Source organism: Plecotus auritus (assembly GCF_963455305.1).
Source record: "Plecotus auritus genome assembly, chromosome: 9".
Taxonomy (NCBI): domain Eukaryota; kingdom Metazoa; phylum Chordata; class Mammalia; order Chiroptera; family Vespertilionidae; genus Plecotus; species Plecotus auritus.
The window spans coordinates 97,841,071-97,849,008 of record NC_137783.1 but is presented as its reverse complement, the minus strand read 5'-3'; the positions used below and the strand labels follow the sequence as shown (position 1 = coordinate 97,849,008).

Genomic DNA, 7,938 nt, shown 5'->3' with positions numbered 1-7,938 from the left:
GAGCTGAGGGTATTCTCTGCTTATGGGGAAGGAATCGGGGCAAACCTAGCTCTTGCTGTAATTGTCCAGTTTGATTCTCACTCTTTCCTCTCCCTTCAGGGCTTTTCTTCTCTACAAAGTTGTAAATAATTTATTTCTCCCAGGGAAAATACTTAAATTTAGGGAAAATACTCAAATTTAACAGGCTCATCACTGATTGCATTTCAATCTTCCTTTTCTTTTTTTTTTTTTTGTCAGCTCTGTCAATCTCTCTTTTGAACAAATATATATTCTTCATTAAAAGGAAAGAAAATGCAATAGAAAAATGACTCAGAGACATGAATTAGCAGCTTAAGTGAAGTAAAAATATTTTAATTCTTTCCAATTAACTCAAAATGCATATTAAAATGAGTCTGTTTTGCCTACAAGATTGATGAAAATTAATAGTTTGGGCATATGCACTCGGGTGAAAATGTGGGTAAGTAGGTACAACAATGGAAATAGCCCCTTTAAAGAGCAATTGAACATATCAATAAAATTTTTAGGTACATGCGCTTTAACTCTGCAACTGTATGGGTTATTGGTTCATTATAGCATTGCTCATCAGAGTGAAATGTTTAGTAATAAGGGCTAATGAAGTAAATTTAGGAAAATCCATATGTAAGATATTTTTGGAGGTTTTTTAAAAATAGTAACATAAAACTTTAAATACAGACATGGGAAGATGGCCATAATGCATATGAAAACAAGTTCCCTGCTAAAAATTTTCTGTAATTTTGTGTTTATATATGCAAAAAAATAAATTATATGAGATAACTGGATATTTGGTGTTTTTTATTATTTTATTTTTGTGGGTTTTTTTCCCCAGAAAGGTCTAAACATTTTGTTCTCTTTATATTTTTCTTTTTAAATAAAAATAAACAATAAAACAAAAATTCACAAGCTGCCTTCTTGTCCAACCCTCCCTCCCCCCACCTCCCTCTCCTACCTGCAGTCTTGGGCACTTGCTCCCTTTCCTTCATCCCACTCACAGACACAGGCATCCAACTGAGAAAATGAACTGCTCAAAGCACATGGAGACATGATGAAGGGAGGTGGTGAACTGTGTCCACACTCAGGGTTAAACTGAACAAGTCTGCATTTCCTGGGTTACGGATTGTTTCCTTTCATTAGCCAAATTGAAAAAAGAAATTCCTTGGACCAGATGCTTCAAAGCTGAAATCCCCAGGACCACTGAAGAATGTCTTGAAGATATTATATGCACCAAAATTACCCATATTCATGCCCCCCTCATCCAGGTCCTTTCCATTGCCATAGCGAGTCTCTTTCCTGCGATCAGAGAGGATGGTAAAAGCATCTCCCACTTCCTTGAAATTTTTCTCCTAAACTTGGGCACTGGCTCCACTGTGCCCATCCGGATGGTCCATCAAGGCCCATTTCCAATAAGCTTTCTTGATCTCATCCTCAGTGGCATTCTTGTCCACTCCCAGAATCTTGTAGTAATCTTTCCTCTTATTCTTCTTCAGTTCCAGCCGTGCATCTTTTGAGTTGTGTTCTTCTGTTTTCTCCATCTGATACTTTTTCATGTTCCAGCACTGCTTCTTCCTACTGTTCTGTGTCCATGTAACCCTGAGTTCTTCTCAGGTAGGCTTTTGAGTATGTGTCATCGAGCTTCACTGCATTTGTGCAGCCTTCCATTGCATCATCCAGTTTCCCAGGCTTGGGAGTAACGCTACCCTGATTACAATAAAGTTTAGCATTTGTTTTTATATTATTGTTGGGGTCTATCCCCAGGACTTCTGTGGACAGTTCATATGCTAACTTGTAATTTCCTTCTTTAAAGGCTTTATTCCCATCTTCTTTCTTTTGTTTAAGTGCTTTGGCATTTCTGCAAGCAACACAGGCCTTCTCATGTCCAGGAGTCATCCTGAGAGCCTGCACGAAAAACTGAACCACCTTCTCAAGACAATCTTCATAATGAAGGCAAAGGTCTGATACATATAGAGCGTCTGCATTGGTGGACTCCATTCATATGGGAGGATCTCTCTGTTGCAACTTTTTCTTGACTATTGTTACCACAACACGGAACATCATCCATATTTCTTAGGTAGGATCAAATCATCCTTCCTCCATCATATGTCCCCAAGTTTCCCTTTCCATTTTGCTAGAAATCAGAGGGATGTAAAGAACACAGGACCAGCTGCTGAGGTACTTGAAATAAGAGGAGTAAAAGCAAAGAGCTGGCAATGTAAGTTTAATGGAGAGACTGAGGATAAACTTAGGGTTTCTCTCCCAGAGGCCATAGCCTAGAATTCAAACCTGCTTCCTTGCGGTGTCTGCTGCTGCCAGTACAGGGGAGTGGGCATGTCAGAATGAGATGGGGCTCAAATCCTTTTAAGGCCAGGGGAGCCCTCCCAGGACCCTTAATGAGCAGGCAGAGGGAAAAGTGGGAAAAGGACCCCCCAAACCAGAAGCCCAGTTGGCAATGTCCCCGCCACTGAGGGAGCTGCAGCAGCTGGTTTGCTGTGTATTGAGTTGGTGCAGGCGGGCCTAGTGGGTGGTGTTGACTATGGGCTTTGGGAAGGGGCAGGGATGGTAGGAGCGGAGCTGTCCAGTCCCAGAAGGAAACTGCTCCTCAGTGAGGAAGCAGGGGCACTGCGTGGTCTGCTCCTCATCTGAGGACTCCTGAGAGATGAGCTATTCTTCCTCCTTCTCCAGTTTTTTGGGTCTGTCCCTTGGTTTCCTCCCTGGCATCATGGTGGTTTTTCAGGTCTTGGCAGTGCCCTTGTTTTTCTCCCTTTTGTTCTGCCCCGTCTCTTGGGTGTTAGCACTTCACTGGGTTCCTTTGGAGGCTGCTTGCCAGGCTCACCCCACCCTTGCTTCTCAGTGCTTCCTTTTCCTGCTTAGAAGCCAAGGGCTGGCTGGACTTCTAGTTCAACTCGCTCATTTTTCCCTTCTCTGTGGAGCAGGTGGAGGAGCGATGGCTGGGCTGTGCAAGCACAGCCAGGGGCCTGCGGTGTGTGCTCTGGATGCTGGAAGCTAGGGGGCTGGGCTCCGAGAATCTGGCTCTGAGAATCTCCACAGTCTCTGGTAGCAAATGTGGATGCCTTCTTGGAGCCAAGCCAGCACCAGAAATAGTCTGGGCTCCAAGTCCCAGTTAGAGGACTAATTGTTGTCTTTTTATTCTGGCTCAAGTGTGATTTATGTGAAAATTCTTTGGAAATTATGAAGTGCTATATAGAAATATTGAAATTGTTGTTTCCATCTTTAGGCCAACTGTTAGTAATTCTTTGCACAACGTACTAATCATCAAAACTAAAGCATTAATCAGAGATAAAAGGTGGGCATCTCTAATACTTTGAACAATAAAGATACATTAAAAAAAGATTTGAAGGAAGGAAAAAATAACGGGAGATTGGAGCAGTGCACTCCCATGGCTGCTACAAAAATTTAATTAAAGGTGAATGTGTCAGTTTGGTCGAAGCATGAATTAGGTAGTGTTTCTTCAACCATCACAAAAAAATATATCACAGCTAAAAGCTACCAAGAGTTTAGGTGAAGGAGACCAACATGCATAGGTTCAAATCTTGGTGTTACTACTATTCAGTTGCATGACTTTGGACAATGTACTTCATCTCTCTGAGCTTCAGTCTTCTTCTATGTAAAATAGGGAAAACGAATAGAAGTTCCCCCAGGGGGTTGTTGGGAGGATTAAATGAGATGCTCATGTAAAGCACACTGTGAGCATGCAATGAATATATCCTAAGTGTTCCCATTTCCAAAAAATGAAGTGTTAAACAACTCATTCACATTTTGGTTTCCTCTATACTTTTGCATCTAAACCAGAGGTATACTATTGCTTATATTTTGATGGAGAGGCGTAGAGTAAGCCCTGGCTACAATTTCCAAGAAACATCCATTTCCTAGACCAGCTATCTGGAATGAACATGTTGACTGCCTACCACCAGATTAAAAAGTCAGACTGTCCAACTCCACCCTACCCCACCCCACCCCCTTCTCCTATCCCCATTCACACACACACACTCTCACACACAGGCTCCCTTGTTTTAGAGATTTTGGTTGATTTCTATAACAAATGATTTGGGCTACTTCCTCCCCCACCCCCCTTCCCACGCTCTACTGTAAATTCCTGCTCTTACGTTTTAAATTCACCCATAGTGACATGGGAAACGCCCAGTCTCCACCCTCAACCCCCAGGCCTTCCCACTTTCTTTCTCTCTCTACCTCTCTTTCTGTATGGCCCCAGGTGTGCTATGTAATCCAGGTCCTGTAAGTAATAAACCTGAATTTTTTCAGTTTCCCAATTGTTATTGCTGAAGGGCATCTTGCAATCACAAGAACCACAAGAGCTGATCCAAACACAACATTGGTTATTGGTAGCTGAAACCAGCTCAAAACAAGAGCGTTTCACAACATTATCTTTCTCATAGATTCCTTTTCCAGACATTTAGGGACTTAAGCAGTCTGTCTTTCAATTCCATTAGGCCTCCCTAGATGTGCAAAACTGGAGATAAAGTTGGGCTTATTTCAGATGAATCAGATGTACTTGATTCTTTACCCCCCCAAAAAAAAATTTAATTAATTTCTATTCATTATCACAAATTTATTACTCAAATGTAGACAGTTTAGGGTCTTTGGAAAATTATTTTGATGAGTATATATATAATTTACTATAAAACATTTTTGCAAGAAAATGTTTATTAACTGTTCAAAAACCCTTGTATAGGTCAAATAATGCCATAGTAATATTATTTAAATAATATTTTTCTCTGCTAGCTCATACATATAGTGAATCATTCAATAACTAGCTTGCATGTTAATAAGAAAAGCTAATTAATCCCATAGAAATATTGAAAGACTAGGAACAGCCCATTAACGTTAGAATAAATGTGACTGATAACACTTGAAAAATGCTTACAGTTTGAATAAAAACATAAAAATTAAAATGAGACCTTGTTACATTTATCATATTGCCCCACTTATAAAGGATCCATAGAATCCAATGTTGGCTGTAGATGTGGCACTGTCCAATAGAACTTCCTGTGATGATGAAAATGTTCTATCTGTGGTGTCCTACATGGTAGCCACTAACCACAAGTGGTTACTGATTACTTAAAATCTGACCAGTGTGACTGAGAATTAAAATTTTAATTCAATTTAATTTAAATTTAAGCAACTACATGTGACTAGTAGTTCAAATGTTGGACAACATAGGTTTGAAAACACAGGCAGTCCATTAAACCTTTATGGTAGTATAAATTCATATACTTTTTATTTTTTTGGTGAATGATTTGGGAAAATAAAAATTTAAACAACAAATACATTTTGACTAAACAATGTTGAGAGTAATAAATATAAGTACTAGAATGCATACCTGAAAGTGTGCAAAATAGTCAAATATTTATTGCATTAATTTTTAAGAGTTAATTGCTATAGGCAGTTAGACAGACATGAGAAGAGCAAGGATGATGGGCCAGGTACAGAAGGTCACCAGCTTGGAAAGCCCCAGGTGCCTAACGATGGACAATCAATTGTAGGGTGGGACCTTGCCTCCAGCATGACTTTTCCTCCCCTAGCATATCCGGTCATGAGGTTTGGACTCCCTGACCTTTCCTGCCTATGGATAACATGTAGGCCTCAGTTGTATTTCAGCTCCAGGCCCAGATAAGCAACAAAATCAGCCACTGCTGACATTAGGACCAGCTGTATGGAATAATGACCCCCTGCCCTGGTGCCGGCCAATCAATCAGTGGAGACCACAACCCTGAATGGACACACCTGGAAAACTACTTAATATTCTATTAAGATCTTCCCTAAAATCTATGCCCTTAAAACCCTTAGAATGGAGGATCCAGAGCACTCTCCCTCCCAGGAGCAGGCCTTTTCCTTTCCCCTTCTCTCCCTCCCATCTCCAAGTACCTTACCATTAGCTTCTTCACTCCCAAGCTTCAAGGACCCTTTCTTTACCTCCATAACTTGCTGCTAAACCCATTTCTTCTAGGAATTACTTTTTCTACCTCTATAACTTAACAAATAAATGTTCTCTTACAGTTTGAGGCCTAACTACTGACGTTGCTGAACCCAGGTCTGGTCTGACCCCAACGGTTCCCACTGCCTACAACATTAATTACTAAAGATGCAGTTAAATATTCATTGATAACAAACAAGTTAAATAAATTGTGATATATTCATACAAAGCAGTTGTGTATTTATAGAAGTATATGCTAGATTTGGAAATATTGACTTGAAAAGCTATCCATGATAGTCTGTTAAATTAAAAAAAAATAATTACATAGCTAAAATATGCATGGTATGGCAACTTTATTTCACAAAGAAAAAATATGGGTATGTTTGTCTATGCATAATATGATAATATATTAAACCAAGTGCCATTAGTGGTTTTCAATGAAAGATGGGTTTATATACTGATGGGCTTAAATATTTAAAAAGCATGTTTTCTTTTTAAAATTAAAAATCCTATAGGAGAGAAAATATTATTCTTTATGTGGCCACTAGAATTCAAAAGTTTTATTCTACCTTTTAAGGCTTTACAATTCTGTAGGGAAGACAGACGTGAAAACAAATACATTCATTAACAGTTGTGAACACTGGGATGTTGACTACACCAACAAAAGGAAGCAGAGAGGATATATGACTATACATTTACTATTGATTTGTGCAGATAGTTGTGATCTTTGTGCAGAAATATGGGTGAAAGAACAGTACTGAATCAGTTGACTTTTTAATTATTTATTTTAGGAAGAGAGAGGGAAACATTAATTTGTTGTTTCTCTGATTTATGCATTCATTGGTTGATTCTTATATGTGCCTTGAAGGGGAAAGAACCTGCAACCTTGGTGTATTGGGACAACACTCTAACCAGCTGAACTGTCTGGTCAGCGCCTGAATCAGTTGTCTTTGCATTCAAAATCATGTGGTATTTATTCTGCATATAAGATCCAGGGGGTTCTGAACTAAGTTCAGCTTTTTGCTAATCGGGATCTTCTCTTTCAAGTTTTTGGTTATCACAATGTCTTGGATCAAAGGGAATATTCTTCCTAAAATATAAATTTGATCTTAATACTTAGTCTCTCACTTAAAAAATCTTTAGAAGTTTCTACCCATGTTATAAAATATTGTCAAGCCCAAATTCCTCAGCATCTTATGCCAAGGCTTCCACAACCTGGCCCCAATTCTGTTTTTCTTCTTTTATCTTGTACTATTTACCCATTATCTCCCCTTTCACAAAAGACTACTCATTTATTCCTCAAATATTCGAACCACTCAAAAACCTTCATTTCTTTCTTCAAGCAATTTTTCTCAATAGTATCCTTAATTAGACCCCATTGTACTTACCTATCACTAAACTCAAGGCCTACCTTAATGTCACTTCTTTGAATCTCTCCTTGACGCCACTAGGCAGAACTAATCTCACCCATGCTCTCTGTTTTCTGAAACTCTCTATAATTACCTCTATGCTAAGTTAGAGATAATGTTTGCACATTAAATTAGAGATAATTATTTGCATTACTCATTACCATTTTTCCCTTTCAATAATGAGTTCCTCAGACTGGTATTATGTCTAATTCATCTGTGTATGAGACTATGCATGATATAAACTGGAAAACAATAAGCCATTGATATAAGGAGCTATTATTTTGTTTATATTCATAGTGTTTCCTCAAATGTGTATTACAGATTTGGTGTTTAATTGTTGTTGCTTGAATTAGCAAATTCTTCATAGCACACATTTTGAAGACTACACCCTGGTTGAAAAAAGTACTACCATATTACTCACCTTTATTTTTATGAATCCTAAAAGTTTTTATCTTCCCTAATTTTAGATATTGGTCATTGTCTTTATATCTTTATTTATTTTTTATTTGCTACAGAAAAATTTATTAAATACTCATTATGAACCCAACAGTTTAATAGGCC

General features: G+C 38.6%; 1 pseudogene across 1 annotated transcript; it reads right to left on the bottom strand.

Moving 5' to 3' along the window:
- Positions 1-1,148: 1,148 nt before the first annotated feature.
- Positions 1,149-2,007, bottom strand: LOC308233621 (dnaJ homolog subfamily C member 7-like; annotated as a pseudogene). The gene has a single exon. The product of its transcript is annotated as a dnaJ homolog subfamily C member 7-like (transcript).
- Positions 2,008-7,938: the final 5,931 nt, after the last annotated feature.